We start from the raw sequence: 19289 nt of genomic DNA, 5'->3' as shown, positions 1-19289 counted from the left end.
GAAGTTGTATGGAACGAACTCCCTATAATAAATAACAAGTATTTAAGCATAGTCAACATGATTGCCATATCACTCACCTGAGGTCCACTGTGTAGTATAAAGTTTTACCTCAGAGGTATCATTAGTTACACTGTTAGCTGAGGGTGTGTGGAATGGTATTTTTACTCGAAGCATAATGCTTGCAAGAGTTTGAACAAAATATATAATTTTCAGTTTTCTCCAAATTAAGAAACACTGACTTCAAGAAAAAATTACTGACCACTAAGACCAGTACACAAACTCATTTTCTAAACCAAAATAACGCTTTAAAGATAGTTGATTTAGCTTTTTAATAAATCCTATTACAAGCATTCCTTATCTAGGTCATAGTTGTGTTCAAATTTAATCACGTGACACCAAGATTTTCAGAAAATACCCATGTGACCTAGTGTTTAGTTTGCTGTTATTTTTTTCTATTTCGAATTAATAAATAACTAATAACAAATTTGGAATAAATAAATTGTTTTTACTTATCAAAAGGTATTTACACCCTTACTGCAATTGGATTCAACTAAATGAACAATGTGAATCCGATGCTATAAATAGAATCCATCGACGTCATCATGGTCATGTGATTGCATTGCATCATCACACTCAATTGATTCTGCAACGCGTTCAGTAGAGATGTTTGCGGCGAACGTTTGCTGTTTGGTTTCCCGCTTAACGTGTATGCGCTGCGTTGCAACAGAGATACAAAACAAAACGCTTGCGAGCGTTTTGTAAACTTGATTTTGTCTTTTAATTCTGTGAAGCGGCACATGAGTAGCGCAAATGTTGTAGGATTCCGCCTAAAACTTGACTTAAATGACATCTTATTATGAAACAGCCGACTATTTTCAAACGGCAATCCATTTTATTAAAGGGACTGTACAGTATACCAGATTGGCACCAAATAAAGTTTTTTTTTGTAACGAATCTCAGGACAATTTTTAATGTTTCAATCTTTGATATCATAATTGTAAAAAAAATCGAGTCGGAGACCAAGTTCGAACCGGTGTCGTCAAAATTGCAATCCGGTGTTGTATCCACTTAAATCTACATAACTTGGTAATATCATGTGATAACATGACTAGCCTATCACGCATAAGAATAAATTAAACTAGGTATACGTACCTAGTCATCTTTTTACTGGAAATATATACGAAAAAAATGCGAGAATAAATTAATTGTAAACTATGTGGTACTTCAGTAAATAAGTTTCAAAACTTTGTACACATCGATATCAAGTTTATGTCAGTTTTTGACAATTTTCTTATTTTTTAGCTATTTCATCAAATGGTGTATAGCCCCTTTAAAAAATAAAATTATCCGACCAATTTATCAGTGTTTAGGTGTGTACTTCAGGGAATAAAGCACTGCCTACATTGTATGTCAATCATCCTCACTTGACTTGACAGAAAAGTAATATGTCGTTGTTGACATAATGCCAAGATAACCAAATTGTATACATGTGTATAAGGAATGGACGGAAGCCGGTTGATAGGGAAGATGTCGAATATTTCTGTGTATTTGTCAAGTTACAATATTCACGGTTGACTTACCTAAGCAATCACAGAGTTGTGTTTTTGATTTGATGATTACAATGTAGAGAACTGATTTGCGCCTTTATATTGCGCTACTAGGCCATTCTCAAACAATATTCATGTATGTAAAGTGTATTCTGATTGACCTATTATGTCGTGCGCACGACTTAATTATCTCGTGCGCACGACTTAGTAGCTCGTTTGCACGACTTAGTAGCTCGTTTGCACGACTTAATTATCTCGTGCGCGCGACATAGTATCTCGTGCGCACGACTTAGTAACTCGTGCGCACGACTTTGTAACTCGTGCGCACGATATAGTATCTCGTGCGCACGACATAAGCATCTCGTGCGCACGACATAAATAAAACTAAACACATGTCAACACTGTGTCACCGTATATACTAGTATGCGACCCTTGGGGAAAATTATATGTAACAGTATGAAGCTAACACCTTTAATTTTCCAAAACGTATACTGAAAATTATATTAGCTTTCTGACGTGGTATGGTGGTGGTGGAGGCCGGTTTGCTCATTTGGGCGTGTGGAGGACGTTTACATACATGTTATGATTTGAAATCAATAAAGAGCGTATACATTGTCAGTATTTTTATTTCAAGGCCAGTGATTTCATTTAACAGTGAAGCGAAATATAGTGTATATTTACACAATATACGAGGTGTGTTCCAAAGTTAACAGGGCTTTCCCCTATTTATGTGCCGATGTGTCAGCAACACCACTTCTATCGATGCTACCCCTTTATTTGATCCGCCGGACAGTTGCACGATAATCAAATTGCGTAATTCTTTCCTGTAAATGTTTATTGCATCATGCCGAAAATCTTAATTGGTGATATCCCTGCAAACAACAAAACTTGATTATTGTATGACTAAAATTTTATTTAAAGTGCGTTTTGGCCAACATATCTTGGAAAATGTCCGGTGTTGTACATGATACTAAAAATGAATCTGTGACCGTTAATTCTAGCTCAACGTTGCTACCATACACATTTTTCAAATGATTATAATAAAAATCGTACATGGTATATTTTGACAAATCAAGGATACTCATTCCAACAAAAATTGGTTTATTTAATTTAATTTTTTTGCGACTTAATTCAACACCAACAAGGTCTTCAGAAAAAATCCGGTGCATCTTATAAGTGGGTTTGGTTGACACCTTCTGTAGTCGTTTTTCTGTATGAACAAGTTCTACGGACCGATGCTTCCGAAGATTTTCCATGGTTTTTCCTGAAAGTAAACAAAATTTTTGGTAAGTAACTTTTCATCATGTTAATCTTTACTCTGAACTGCTCAATATATGTTTTTATGATGGTATCCGTCGTTATCTTAGATACCTGTGTTTTGGATGAGGGATATGAAAATGGGACCGAAAAATACACTTATTACTTGCCGGTAGTTAGTTTTGGTCAGTTTTACTTTAGGTTCCTAATTGTACATGAGCACTTGTAAGCGTCTGATTGAAGATGAATGAAATACCAAAAAGTGAAACTACGCCTGACAATTATTGAACAGTTGTTTTTGTAGATAAGTATTAGTGGTATGGAAGTGACAATAAATTTATTGTATAAATTACAATCGGGCAGATCATACAAAAATGATAACAATGCAATAATTAACACGAACCCCCAAAAACAACAACCTTACCGAAGACCGAGTTGTTCATGAGTTTGAAGAAGTTCTTCTCGAAAGCAGTCTTGGCTTGTTGTCGCATTTTGGTGTTGAACTCAACGTAGGGTTTCATGAAAGCCTCTTGTTGGAACTCTAATATTTTATGTATTTTTTACAATTTTAGACCGAGTTGGAGATACAGTTGCAGGTTGCGATATTGAAGTACATAATTCTGTTTGTTTTCTAAAGTGGTGAGTACTTTTTCAATCTTTGCTCTGGGTGGAAGTTCCTCACTGTTGTGTAAATGTTTCAACACATGTTGAGCATAAGGAGATAATTTTTCATTGGGTGTGAATTTACGTTCCGGAGCTAATGGGTAGTCGTTATGACTGTCATGTAAATGTTTTGGATATTCTAGATCTACTTCTAAAATATACCCCTTAGATCCATCCTCTGGTATTTTTTCAGGTTCAAAAGTATCAATTTCTTCCTTCTGTAAAAACTTAAAGAAGCCTGTTGGTAGTTGTTGTGACATACTGTAACCATAAAGATTATTGACATCATAATAAGCTAGAAATGAGGTTTCTTTTGTAGGATCATAATCATTCAAATACTCATTGTTTGCTTTTTTGTATCTATTTGATATTTGACTAATACCACCTCGAATACCTTTTTCGATAAATAAAATTTGATCAATGTCTGTCATGAGCTCTAGAGTGACTTCAGTCATTTTCAACATTGCCTGCCAGCTCAATCCCGGGCGGGTGTAAAAGTGACAAGGGTCTAAACCATAACACTTCAGTGACATATCACGAAAATTTTCAAAAACATCAGCTAATAACAATATGTCTGTTTTTAGATAGAGATCATGGTATTCTCCAAGACTTTTTAGTTTAAATGTTTGATATACTTGCTTTGCATGTTCATAGTCTTCTTTTGATATATTTTCCTCAGTCAATGAAGAGTAAAAATTCTCTATTGCTGGAAGATCAGCATCTTCAAATTTATCCCAGTCAGTCATGAACTCGTAAGGATAAACCCCCTTTCTTAGCAGGAGGTTTCCATGATTTTTGATTTCTGAATGAAAGTGATGGAAAGACTGTGGGCCATTTTGAGCTAAGTTATCTACAAGGGTCCCAAGAGATGAAGGGAGAAAACCCAAAGAGTCAATAAACCTAAGATTTCCAATACTAAAACTGATATACTTTTCAACTGACTGTGGGATGCAATTGATTTTATAATTTTTAAATGTACCAATGCTTTGACAAAGCAAGTGACCATCAAAATTTTTAAGATTGTGGAATGAAACTGGGTTGTTTACATTGTAAATTACAATTCATATGTGCAGCTCCTATGTATTTCCCACTTGTGTGATCATGATGTCTTGCTTTCTTTTCCTTGTTACCAAATACTTTTTGACATAAACAACATGTGTTTGCTTGTTCAAACTGTTTTTCTTCACTTTCCTTTAAAACTAGGGGTTTGATATTTTGCATATGTTGCTGTATTTCATGACTTTCTCGTAAAAGACATTCTAACAATATTTTGGGTGCATCTGGACCTCTGTAGATAACAGTATCTTTGGTTAATTTTGAATCAGTTGAAATAACTTTATATCCAAAGGAACAGGGTTCTAACAATTGATTTTTTGATGTTGAAGCTGTTTGGTTGTTAGTCTCTATTGGTTTATTTAATGTTTCAAAATCAGCCACAATAACATAAGGGACACGCAGTGTTTTTTCATAATCTTTAAATTCAAGAAAGCAGTCTGCTCCTGATGGAAGTCCAATTTTTTGAGCATCATGGACTTGACAGTATGAAAGGTGATCATCTAATAAACTTTGTTTACTAAATCCATGGAGGCAATATCGACAATAGTAATATGCATGATGTCCTTTCTTACCATGACTAAGACACCTGTTTATGTTTTTTATAAGCACATAATGTGAACTGTTTTCTGATTGCAAAAGCAATAAGTCAATATGATGGAGTCTGTTTTGGCAATTTGTAATGCGTAGTGGAAGAACATCATTGTCTTCAAAAGTAAACACATTTACAGACAAAAATGGGTTTTGCTTCTCAAATTGATTTATTTGATTCAATGACATTGGAAACAGCAGACCTTTTGTGTTTAATTCATTTTCAAATTGTTCATAATCACTCACCAGAGGGGAATTCAAGGGATGAAGAGATGCTAAACAACACCATAGAAAGCACTTTTGGTCAAGATTTCTTATGTTTAGTAAACTTTGATAGTTAATAAGAGGCTTTGGTAGCTCTACAAAACTAGATCCGGACACTGGAGAATATTTCACAGTGTGCACAGTTATACTTAATACTTGTTTGAGAACCCACCCAGAGCTTTCTCTTATGTACTTTTCAAAACTTTCAAACATTTTTTTGAAATGCTTCATTTAAGTTGTTTTCATCAAATGTTATCAAATTTAAACTTCTATAACTCTTAGATCTAAAATGTGGAGTTGATGTATTGTCTCCATCTTTTGTGTGTTTCACTAGCTCAACCTGCACTGATAAATACCATTTAATAGGATACAATTGAAGTCTTTTTTCTAAAATATTTTGAATGTTTTTATTGGCATTGGCAAAAAATGCCAGCAGATCATATTGTTCATGTTGATTTGGTTGTATGGTGAAATCTTGAATGTTTTCATTAATAGCATGTTCATAACTGTGGTTCATTGTTGTAGATGATGGTGTTCTTGCAGTGGAAGTTGGTGTTGATGATGGTGTTGATGATGGTGTTCTTGCAGTGGAAGATGGTGTAGATAATTGACTGTAGTTGTGTTCATTTTGAAGGTGCGGACTTGGAGAGAGCGGTGTTCTTGCAGTAGAAGATGGTGTAGATAGCTGACTGTAGCTGAGCTCGTTATGAAGTTGTGAGAAGTCCTGTTGTATGATCTACATTGCTTGTTGAAGAGGAGCTTTGGGTGTCGCTGCTTGGAGGTATTTGATTATGTGGAGTTATTTTTCCACCAGTTTGTTGATGTTTTCTAGACAAGTGTTTTTTAAGATAATCTTTTCTTTTAAATTTGTCTCCACAAACTTCACAATTGTAAAAACTTTTGTGTGTGAGCGCATGAGATATCAAAGAAGTCTTGTTCTTAAAGTGTTTTCCACAAGTATCACACTCAAATATTTTTGAATCCAATTTTATCCTTTTTTGTCTCTGATATTCCTCATATTCATGCGAATATTTTGAAGTAAGGTAATCACTAAAACTTTGATCATCCATGTTTGAAGGTTAATGTTAAACTGATCCCACTTCAAGTCAGAAATGCTTTAAATATTCTACCTTTTCCCGCTTATACATTGTAAACGATCCACTTTTCTTGGGTTGGTTTTTTCCTAACAATAGCTTTTGTCTTTTTAAGCTCAATTTTCATTGTTTTCTTTGGTGATTGTTCTGTCTTTGTAGTTGTTCTTTTACGACCTTTTGTTTCTAATAAATCTTTTGTAGTAGGCCATGCTTTTTCAAAAACAATATTTGATCGTTTTACAAACTTTTTTTTCTTTGGATTTAAAAGTTGTCCTCCTTTTTGATGTGAAGTATCCTTAATATCTCTTGTATCATCGTTCAATTTATTATGTAATACATTGTATTGATGATTGTTCCAATTTTTTATGATGAAACGTTATTGTTATCACTTTTTGTAAATTCCTTCCTCATATGTTCATATTTTGATTTTGAAATCAAGACTAGTTCTTGAGCCATGACTCACAAGGTTGTATTAATAAAATAAATTGCTTAAAAAATTTTAGGAGGAGAGCTCTTCTCTTTTTTTGTGATAGCCCTTTTACCACAAACTTACGAATGACATTCCTATATCTTTTCAATGACTTTTTGATATTGTCGGAAATTGTTAGATTTCCAATGAGAATATTGTAAACCACTTCCACAATCACACTCATTTGTGATTTTGTTAATGCTTTTATCAGCATTTTTTGTTGATTTTCACTTGTGTTTAAGAGAAATTTTAAAAAATACTTTTCCTTTTCCATTTTTTCACTCATATTTTTCTTTTTCAGTTCGAAAGACAATCAACGTCTGAGAGGGAAATATGTTGGTGCGCAATTTATACAACTTGTTTGAATGTGGGCTTACATCAACGAGTAAGTAAGAGTATTTGTTTTGTGTTGCTCTTTTATAGGCATCCATAAAATATTTTAAATCACCTGGAAACATTTGACGAGCAAGTGTTTGAATCTGAAGTTGGTCTCTCTGGTTATTAAACAATACAAAGTAATGACTATTCAGACTAATAGTTCGGAAATACTTTCCTCCAGAAAACAGATTTTGTACCACAAAAAACACTGAATTTTTTTTGTGGTGACTATAAATTGTAAATAAGTTCACAATATCAATAACTTTTTTTAATCCTTTTGCACTAAATCATCAATGACTGAAAGCTTAAATCCAGAGTCATATGCCCAAAGATCCATATCTTCTTTAGATGGTAAACCTTCAAAGAATTCTATGTTTTGCACATGTGTTTTCATGCTGTCGTATAATGGTTGATAAGTTGAATAACAGTATATAATTTTTCTTGGAGCATCATTAAACATGGAATTTGCACTCTTAAAAAGTTCAAAAAGAAAGGTAGATTTTCCGCTTCCACTCGCTCCAGCTATAATGCAAGTAGCTGGACTTTCAAATTTCACAACAGTGTTTGTCATGATGTTAATACGAAGACTTCAGCAATATAAATGATCTTAAGATTGAAAAACAACAACACTTTTAATGTAGTTATACATTTTTTATTAATGCTCTACATGGTTGGTTAAAAACACATTGATTTTGTACACAGTCATTAAACATGCTACTGACATAATTGTATACACATAAATCATTACTATGAACATCATTGGAAAACATATTTACAATATCATAAAACAAAACACCATTCAATCTATGAATCAAGAAAAATAAACAGTACATTCCACACACATCACTATACAAACTTTGTAATTGCTTTGAATTTGTTATAAGTGATGAAAAATTTGATGTGTATTGAGGGAAATAGTCATTAAAGTAGTTGACAGGCATTCCATAACTATCAAAATATTCTATGGTGGTAGAGTTTGGAAAGTAAAAGGCACACCAATGCCTTCCTGTCTTTGTATGATCATCTGTATTTGCTATAAATCCACATGGAATATTCATTTCTGTAGGAAGCTCATTTGCTGCATAAACACCAAGTACAGACTTTCTTAGCAAAGGGAAACAATCTAAACAACACTGAATTTGGGATGTATTCATTCTGTAATTATGTCTCTTTGTGAATTGATTTGAAAAAAAGCAGGAGAGCTACTATGTACAATACAACTTGTTGTATCTGTCAATGATGTCTTAAACTGAACCTCTAAACGCACATTGCCTGTTTTAACAAGAGAAAGAAATGTGTTGTCATCCAAAAAGTTTGGTTCTAACTGAAACGAAAAAAGTGTTGATGATTTGGCAAAGTCCTCTCTATTTATATCCAGTCCTGAGTTTTTGCCCCACTGTCCATTTGTTAGAAACATGTTTGTGTAGGCTCTCATAAAAGATTGCCCTTCAGATGCATCAAAATTTAATTTTAATGGGCTACCCCACACTGGAACACCATCCACATATAAACATATGCTTTGAATGTTACAGTTTAAGAAATGAAATGGATTGGATTTATAATCACCAGATAAAGCCTTTGATTTTACAAATGCCACAACTACTTTGTTTGGTTTTTGTCCTTGAAACAAATTATCCCATGTAAACATTGTACTTCCAGCAGCAAGACTTTGCGATCGACACTCTACTCTGTCAAATGGATATTTAGCTGTGCTGTTTTTCAACAACTCTGCATGAGCTACAATAAGAGCTGGATTGACTCTTACCTTCTTTGCTAGTAAGTAAATGTCTATAATCTTTATTTTATAGTTGGGAGATGCATCCCCTGCTGATAAACAAAATGCTGGAGAGCTTCGGTATAATTTCAATTTGACATCAACTTGATTTAGTAAATAGCGTTTAATAGTAAATAAACTGTGATAAATTGGTCCTTGAAGCTCCAGAATCTTGGAGCCTTTAATGTATTCTGATCTTAAAAAGAGACCATTATTACCAGCGCTGGCATCCGTAATAACTGCTCCAGTACTGCCATTATCATCTTTAATATATAATTGAGATAATAATTGCGAATGGCTAGCATCATGACCGCTGTGTAACAAAGTCTGAATCATTGCATTATATGGATTGTAATTTGAAGAAATTACAGCTTTGTTCTGTAATGAGACTTCAGTGGCTGAAAATAATGCTTGTAAGAATAAATTTACAGGTCCCACTTTAACACTCGTAATATCACTACCATCTGGATTAGTAACTTTTAATTTCACACATAATTGTGTTCCTCGAAGATCGAGATAGTCCATTGAATTTTGTCCACTTATTTGGAACTCGATAGGAGTATCATCTGACACTTGTGATAAAGGTCGAATTTCTTGGTAATGCACATCACTGACAGCAACTTGTGTAGGTGGTAAATCAAATAATAATAGTTCATTTGGAACACCCTCAGAAAATCCATCTTGTAAAAAGTATGACATTTTTAATAAGTGAATATGTCCTGGACTGGTCTTGAAGTTTTTCTGTTCACTTTTGTAGCACCGTTTTTAAAGTTTTTTTCTGTAGTTTTTGATGTCTTTTTCACGGATTTTGATGCTTTTTTCAATCCTTTTTTAACGTTTATTTTGGTGGTATTTTGATCTATTTTCGCTGTCTTTCTGTGTTGTTTTACCTTTTTGATTGAACCCTTAACGTTTGACTGATTGGATGATGTATGCGAAAAAGATGATACTTCAGGTGTTTTTATACCTTCTCGTTTCAGTTCGCTTTTCGCTTGATTTACAATTTGCTGTGTGGGGGAAGTCACGTTCAATGTCAAGTCACTGTTCTCAGCGGAAGCCTTATGAGGTATGGCAAATCCTTTCCCAACCTGTGATTTATTTTGTTTAAAGTAATTAATCCATTTTTCTGGGTTTGGTACATACAACTTAGAGCGATTCATAATTAGGGTAAAATGAGTAACGTTTGAAGTGAAGTGTGAGGTAGACCGGGGAATCAACAAATGTTGCAAAATTGTTGTCTACTGTCTTTATATCAAATTCCATTTCCCGAAACTCTGTTTTATTTAATGGTAAATAAAATGGAGTACCGTATTTTCTCGACTATAAGGCGATTCGCTTATAAGACGGCCCCCTAACTTTGCCCATGAAATCTGGTGCTTTTTGTTTCGACTCGCTTATAAGACGGGGTCAATTTTTAAGCAAAGTTAAAATGCTAAAATTCTTCCTAATGTGTAAAAATGTTCAAGCTCAACGGACAATTATCGACTTTCGCGGTAACTGTTTTTGTTTTACTCAAAGAAAATGGCGGTCAACTGTGAGCTCTCTATTTGGAGGTAGGTTAAAAATGAGTACATAAGTTTGCAGGACAGGTCGTTACTTATCGAAATTGTAATAATTAATCAATAACAACATATGTTTGTTTTAGTTTATTTTTTTATTGAAGACACCAATGAAGTTCTTCGGCAAAATAAATGGCTTCAATAACATAACTGCGAAAAGCCGAGGCATGAATAGGTGTTTGTTTAGCAATAATGCTTTAGGCAATATTGTCCCTTGATTGGCGACGAACATAAAGGATTCATATTCGCATTGTCATTTGTTTGCTTAATCAAATTGACAGTTAGGTACCTACATCATATTAAGATTCCAATTTATTGATTTGATATAGCTGTCAAACTAATTATACTGACACGCGCCATGCGAAAAAATGCAGATATAACGGTACACTGTGTGACGTCAGAGCACGCGCGGTGAAGAGATTTCGTGTTGTTTACTTAATTGCCCCATACTTATATCAGCAGACAATAGACTGGATAGACGAATACCCTATGTAAAATTTAACTGATTTTGACTTGAATCTTTTTTTAATATTTTATCGACTCTCTTATAAGACGGGTCCCCTACTTTGGGGGTAAAAATCGGGACCCAATTTCCCCGTCTTATAGTCGAGAAAATACGGTATCAAACACATAACTCCATTTTTTATCGTAATTTTTTTCCACTCTTCTCAGTAATGCGTGTTCACTGCCATTTACAATGCTTTCTTTAGATATATTCGAATAAAAAAATATGGTGTCAGTTAAATCCTTCTTTTTAACTTTATAGTCTGTTTGTAAACAGATTTCTTTAAAGCTACTTTCCAATATCCATCAAAATAAAGTGGTAACTTCAACTGCACTTTAAAGCTATACGGTTTATTATCAATAAAAATATCATTGCTCATTGTCTCTCACAAACACATAACGTTCCATTATTATTGTTCTTGAACTTGATCTGCATCAATCCAGCTATCAAATGATTTTGGAAATCCTTCCCATCGAACAAAATACTCTAATTTCCCTTTGACTTTTCTCTTTTTTAAAACTTTATCAACATACCAAAGACTGTCTGCATCTTTATCAACAGGAATTATTTCATTTTGATTCACATAACCTGATATTGGTTCTTTATTCAAGTCTATGATCTTATACAATGGAAAACCTTGTTTGAAAATCTTGCTCTTTATTTTAAAAACTTCTGTAGTATATTGTTGTTGATAAGCTCTTCTAAAGGGATGTTTCGTGTAACTTAATCTAACCAAATCACCAATTTTATATTTAAAGCGAGGAGGCGTTTTGGGGAATTTTTTAGGTTTTAGATACATTTTACTCCAAAGTTGTGTCTCGTTTTTCTTTGTAACATCACTTGGTGCTAATCCATCCAAACTCCGATGAGGGGAATTATTGTAACTATTTACAATATCTTGAAGGTGATCTATATATCTATAATTTCGCTGATATCTTAACATTCTAAATATCATACCACGAAGGTTACGAATGACTCGCTCTGCATAGTTTGCTTTAGCGGTGCTTTGTGTATTAAACAAGTAAACTCTCTTCTTTTGTATAAACGCTTTTAATTCACGATTGATAAATTCAGAACCTCGGTCCGTTCTTAACTTTTTAAACTTATGAACACTAAGAATATCCTTGATTGCTAACAAAACCGTGTTAGATTTTTTATTAACTAAGGGTCGAACGGATAGAAAACGTGAAAATATATCTATAACAATGAGTAGGTATTTAACTCCATCATTGTATTTAGCAATGTTATCAACTGCCATTAAATCCATATCACCCTGATAGTTCATACCCGCCACTTCAACACGTGGTCTTTTATATGTATGTCTCGCCTGACGTTGAATGGCATACGAATCTTGATTGTTGAGCCATTTCTGTATGAAATAAGTAGTAAATACTCTTGGATAGTTTTGGTTTAATATCCTGTGTAACTTTTTTGCACCCAAAAAGCTGCCTGCGTTTTTAGAATCGAAATAATATTGTGATATGATATGTTCCTTCTGCGTTTTATCCATGATTAAACATGATCATCGTTGTAAGTAGTTTATATTATGGGACACATGGGTTGTTAATTAAACTAAAGCAAGGAAATGAAAACATGTATAGATATAAATACATTTATTTGAAACTAAACATGTATAAAATAAGTCAGCATATGATCATACAAGCATATACATACAATGACATACATGTACATAAAGTGAATTAAATATTTATTTGAAACATGCAAAAAGGAAATTCGTGAAGTAATAAATATAACAAATCATTTTACGCCACACAATGCCAGAGTTCTTAATTTCTCATGAATTCTTAGAAAAATGCAGTAAAACACATACAACATTGCATAATATGTCCATTTTGTTGTGTTGTAAATATTCTTTTGCTCAACGTGATGGACGAAACAGTCGATCTTCAATGCGATTGATTGTCAACACCATTCTTTTTATTTTTTCACACCACCGCTCGGTTTTCATTATCTGCAGATAGTCATTGTTCTCTAGCAAATGTTTGTGTAAATCAATCATTTCAGAGGAAATGTTTGAAATGCGCACAATTTCTTCCCAACTTTGTAGTATATTTTTTTCATTAACTGCGTTTAGCATGTCACTAAAGTAACGTTCTATTTTATACTCATCATCATCAGGGTCTGTATCCATGATACAATCGTGATCTTTTTGAGATGGGAGATCCATCTGGCAACCATAGCAAAGTTGTCTAGTCACCATACCCATAACCTCACACAGTGCCTTCGCATATACAAAGTCAAAGTACGAATTCATTAGCGGGACACTTGTAGAAACTGGAGTATAAATCTCTATAGTGTCCATAACATTCGTTTTGGAATCACAATGCTCATTTTCATAAATATCTTGAGATAGTTCACTGCAATCCATGTTAAGTTTTTCTGCTGCGATATGATCACATCAAATGTCGATGAAACACTGAATGTTTGTGCTATGTTGTATGTCTTTTATAGTTACATATGGTAACGAAAAAATTATAACTGAAAAATTCAAATTTGAATTTTCAGATCATCCGGGGATATCACCATATTGAAAACCTGCCAGAGGATCGGTCCACGTCCATGGTGCTCGGGATGAGTCATTGGAGGACGAAGATCGGGTGTCCTTATGCTGCCATGAAATGTCGTTTTTATGATGTCCAATTATGTTCAAAAATAAACAACTTGGAGAATGTGTTTTATGTTCTAACAACGACTCGTCTCCTTTCTGGCACTGATGTAATCGCAAACCGCAAGAAAAACACTCTACTGTGTTATTTCTGCCAGTATAATAAAATCCTGCTGAAGATAATTGGAACTTGTTTGGTTCTATTTGAGGTGACCACATGTTGAACGTTTTAAGTCTGTCTTGAAAGAATAGCATGCTTGGAGAACTATATTCAAACTCTAATAGTTTTGAAGTTGTCATTTCGACTGTCCGTGTAAGAATGAAGCCAACAACTGAACACTTTCCTTCATATCACAGAGAGTTTCAAAAATATCAAATGGTAATTGAAAACTTTGGTGACACTTTTTAAATATTATTTTAATGCGTCGCTGTCTCTCTTTCACAACTATGACAAATTTATCACCAAGTGTGCATGTAATTTCCCTTCTTATTGGTGACCAAGAGACATTTTCAAAACCAAAACCTCTCAAATATGTCTGCAACTCGTTAGAAAAACGTATCTGAGCTTGAGCCATTTTTTGTATTTTTTAAACACTTTAGACAACTGTTAAAGCACAGACTTACAATATCCAATTTGTTCGGTTTGTTATATACTCATAACCACTATTGACAATCCAAAAAAAAAAATATGTCTTGGACGTTGATTATTCTCGTACTATGGGTTCGTCTTTAAGTCCTGTATATACGGTTAAAAAGGGAATGAATTTACATCTATCCGGATATTCTTCAATCTCTTGATTGCTATTGTACTGATCAACTATGGTTTGAAAATTGGTACTTCTTAATAAATCTGTCATATGTATATGACTATCTCGCAACCATTCGTATATGGAAATTGCTTCAAAATCGGTGATCCAAGGTAGCATAGTTCCATTCTCATCCCAAAAGGAATCAAACATTCTCCTATTTTGAGTCATATGGTGTCAAATTATAACTCATATTAGCTGGTAAAACAATGGCTGCCAACTTCAATCGCAAAAAGATTAATACTGATAATCAATGGAGACCCAGTTAAACAATGACCCTTTGTCTTGGATTTCAAACAATGGTTAAACATAACCGCTAAGAGCGGGAAATAGCCAAATATGACCGCTAACGCGCGAAATCGCTAAATATGGCCGCTAACGCGGGAAACCGTCAAATATGGCCGCGAGAGTCCCCATGGCCGTTAACGCGGGAAATCGCCAAACATGGCCGCTAACGCGGGAAATCGCCAAAGATGGCCGCGAGAGTCCCCTTTTTACACTACTGAAATCTTAAACACGGTAAACAACTTAGCTTTACTTTTACGTATTATACCTATGATCAATCATAGTTACCTCCCGTCTTTATTACGTCAAGTCAAATTTTAAACAGCGCGAATTTTAAACAAACAAAAATGGCGTCTCCGACAACCTTTTGCCCACCTTATCCTGATATTATTCGAGAATATGGAACTTGTGCAACATCAGTCCCGTATGATAGTGAATCTAAATTCAACCTGCTGACCAAACACTGGGATGAGGCTCCAAGTTTCCAACAAGGTATACTATTATTAATAAAAATACACACGCTACTGTAGACTTGAAAAGTAACACTTAACTGAAATACTGATTAATTTTGTAAGAGGAAATTCAAATGAATAATAATAGCATGTAATTTTGTTAATTTGGTGACATTTTCAGAGCAAGAATTTATAAAAATATAATACAATTTGATAGTCAAATTCGGCCATAAATCGCTTGACATAATCAAAAAATTATAAATGACTTCACAAGTTCCTGTGGCGTAACGGTTAGCGTCGAGGACTCGTAAACCAACGATTCGACTTCGAACCTGGAAAGAGTACATATATGTTTAAAAAAATATTTTTACATCTTTATTGTTATCTGATATTGCTATTATTTTATTCTTCTTTTTATTTTTTTACTATTATTGTCGTTTGTTGTTGTAGAAAACGATTTGTATTGCCAATTTTGAAGCAAACCTGATTATCTTTAATTTTAGGTATGCTCAAGGACGGTTTCGCACCCTTCAACCTGGGAGTAAGATTGGTCCCAGCTTCAACCAAAGTATTTCGTGTCATATCCATGGCTACGCTATTCTGTGGTCACTGATGGTGTCTAATGCGCCCAATGCCATCTGTTTACTGGCCCTGGAGATCGCGTGAAAACATAAGTCACCACAGTATTGAGAGATTGGAGCAACATATCAAAGGTAGTTTTGTGCCACATGAAATCAGAGGCCCACCTGTCTAACTGTGATTCAGTAGATCATTTCTTAGCAATAATGAAGGGCGAAAAAAAAGAAATACTATGTAGCATGTCATCCCAATACAATGTGGTCGTTGAAAAGAACAGAAAGATCCTTGTTAGTATAACAGAAGCGATAGTGTTCTGTGGGAAACAGAACATTGCCTTGAGGGGGCATGAAGGCGATAAGGGAAATTTTCAGTCCCTATTGAGTTTTAAGGCCAAGCAGGATCCCATATTAAAAGAGCATCTAGAAGACGGAGATCCAAGATCTATGTACCTTAGCCCCGATATACAAAATGAGCTTATTTCTATTTGTGGAAAACAAATCGCAGACAGTATCGTGTCAAAGTGCAACAGCGCACCCTGCTTCGGGTTTATGGCTGACGAGGCAACTGATGGAACAGATGGCTATGTGCCTTAGATACTTCGACGGAGCTGATTTATGCTAAGATTGTTTGGGGTTCGCTGAGTGCGAATCAACTACAGGCGAGACGTAGGCCTTAGCAAAACTGGCGGGTGTTGACGTAAATAAAATGCGTGGCCAGGGATATGGTGGCGCTGCCAATATGTCCGGTATCCGAAGAGGCGTACAGGCAAGGATCCAACAGCGTATTCCTGGGGCTGTGTACACCCACTGCAAAGCCCACTGCCTCAACCTGGCTATTATCCACGCATCAAAAGAAACGTATGCAAGGAACATGATGGCTACCGTACAACAAATAGCGTTTGCTTTTAACTACTCCTCTAAACGCCTGCTACGCTTCCAGGAAAACCTTGACAACGATGAAGTTGCCCGTGTCGAGATGGATAAGCGCACTAAACTGCAATCTCTGTGCGAGACCCGCTGGGCAGCTTGGGCGGATGCTTTGCACACTTTCCTATGCTCATTTAGGTAATCTTGAGTAAACATACTTAAATCAGATTACCGGTGTATTTAAAATATTTAGATATTTTCAACTCGAAACGTAGACGCTTGTGAAAAACATGTCATGGTTAACTTATCTATATTTATGATTCAGTTATAAGTGCATACAGATACAAAAAACAGCAACATTCTTTTTGCTCTCATCCCCCGATATGGACAACATCAAATAATTGAGCTCGCTACAGGTAAATGCCTGTCATCATTATAACAGTCTTATTATTCTAATTGCATCGTTATTATTCTCCGTCCACTTAATAGCTATCTCCTGGGCAGTTTTTTATTGGCTTCATCTATCCCCAGTACACTGCCAGGGCATCAAAAGAAATGAATATCTCCGTAACAACAAAACATATCATATTGATATCTTACACATGCAACTCATGCGCTCATGCAACTTTCTGCAGGAATTGGACTATTATACAAAGGAGGTGACACATTTCCTTCATAGTCATAATTAGTGCACAGGTTCAAGTTATTTGAAACACTTCGATTTTGATAAATATATAACCATAAAATAAAAGAATTATAGAAAACTTTTCATGTGTCAAAATCAAACGCTTACCGATTTATCACTTTTTGAGATATGTCGGGATTATCCTTTGTCTGTTCCCCCACAGTGCTTATGTATAGCATAACTCTATCTAGGTTTGACATAAAATGACCAAACTTGGTTGTTACTAAGAGTTTATGTTGGACTTTTATAGGAATGCATCTGAGACCCCTAGGAGGTGAAGGTTACTATTAATAGAAAAAGGGTTGGTTACATAATTGAATAACTTGAGTTAAAGGGCCTGTCTACACATTATGACCAAACTTGGTATATAGGAAGAGTTTGTTGAGACCTTTTCCTGAGAATGTTTTTTGGTCCCCGACAGTTGTAACTTGATATATATAGGAAGAGTTTATGGAGGACTTTCATGTAATTGTGTTTGGGGCCCTTAGGATCAAGGTCACAGCTGTTACAAAAATAGACGAAAGCAGTTGAAACTGAATCTCTTCTGCCTATCTTTAAAAATCTGATTCTTGTTCACTTTTAAATTTGATTGTTTTATTGCTTTTGACAGGCACCTTTTACATCATTATTGTATTCACTTCTTAGTCAAAGCGGCGTAGCCGAGCGGGCTATCTTACGACAGTGCTTGTTACTGGTAGAGTGCGATATAAGGTACTGAAAAGATTTTATTTCATTTGAAATAAATTAATTTATTGAAGTAGAAAATGTTTCTTGTATTAATGAACTGACGACGCTTTGATGCATTTTTTAATGACAGGTTTGTCATATATTTTCACATCTTTGTTGAATGTTTATTATGAAACATTCTTTAAGCCCATTTGCGAATATCTGTTATCACACCATATTTTGAGGAATAAAACAAATCTCACCATATTTTGAGGAATAAAACAAATCTATCTCCCTCTCTTCAGGCGTTACATCATGTTTTAAAGAAGAAGTGACAGACATATGATAGTTATATATTTCTCCTTCAATAACCATTACATGTGTATTAATTTGAAGTCAATACATTTTAGACATAGACAGGGCGTATAGGGTAAAATCACAGGATGCGAGTTTATGTACAATAATTGCACGCTTCACCAGATTTAAAGACTGTCAATGTATTATAAACAGGACAAACAATGTCTTTAAAGGTATGCCAAATCCCCCAAACTCTGTACATCAGGATTATAATATATATAGTGACCGAGTGAAGAGGCATAGACGAATACTCGGTGAAAAATGATATATGAACGCCAACAAGGCAACTATGCATCGATCAGATTTGACAAATTATTTGTCAATGACTCTATTTTCAAATACGATGACAGTAGTGATCGCATTATTCTGATAGGTAAACAAGCTCAATACAGAGTGCGTGATCAGCCACCACATGCTCTAACAACACGTGGCCACATAAACAATGACGGCGAGAGGAGACGATTGGTCCAAAGTCAGCACGAGTGTTGTTACATAGGAGCACATGGTATACCAGTTGGTGAGAATGTACCAATCAGCGATGAGACGGAAACCCCAGGAGAGGACTTACTCTCCGATGTGTCAACCGAGTAGGGATTTGGCCGAGCCATACCAAATGACTACTCATATTGATCCACGAATATAAACATTGTAATGTGGAACATTGCTGGGCTAAACAAACACTGTGAAAATATTTCATTGAAGAATTTTTTAAGCTCATTTGACATTATTTGCATTTGTGAAACTTGGAGTAAAACTAAGGGCGAATTTGATAATTTCATAGAGTCACATTTTCACTTTGATTGTATTAGAACA

At 34.8% G+C, this 19289-nt stretch overlaps 1 long non-coding RNA gene across 2 annotated transcripts; it reads left to right on the top strand.

Moving 5' to 3' along the window:
- The first annotated feature begins 3021 nt into the window (after nt 1-3021).
- On the top strand, nt 3022-13848 carry LOC128212255 (uncharacterized). 2 transcript variants are annotated; one of them, XR_008257415.1, is made up of 7 exons: nt 3035-3121; nt 3377-3443; nt 6010-6156; nt 7240-7323; nt 8976-9092; nt 10071-10156; nt 13681-13848. It is a non-coding gene; the product is annotated as an uncharacterized LOC128212255 (long non-coding RNA). The 2 variants fall into 2 exon arrangements; XR_008257414.1 differs by having other exon boundaries at nt 3022-3443.
- The last annotated feature ends 5441 nt before the right edge of the window (nt 13849-19289 follow it).

This window comes from Mya arenaria, chromosome 12 (assembly GCF_026914265.1).
Source record: "Mya arenaria isolate MELC-2E11 chromosome 12, ASM2691426v1".
In the NCBI taxonomy this organism is placed as follows: domain Eukaryota; kingdom Metazoa; phylum Mollusca; class Bivalvia; order Myida; family Myidae; genus Mya; species Mya arenaria.
Note: the sequence above shows the minus strand (reverse complement) of the source record. Positions and strands in the feature narration are given on the sequence as shown.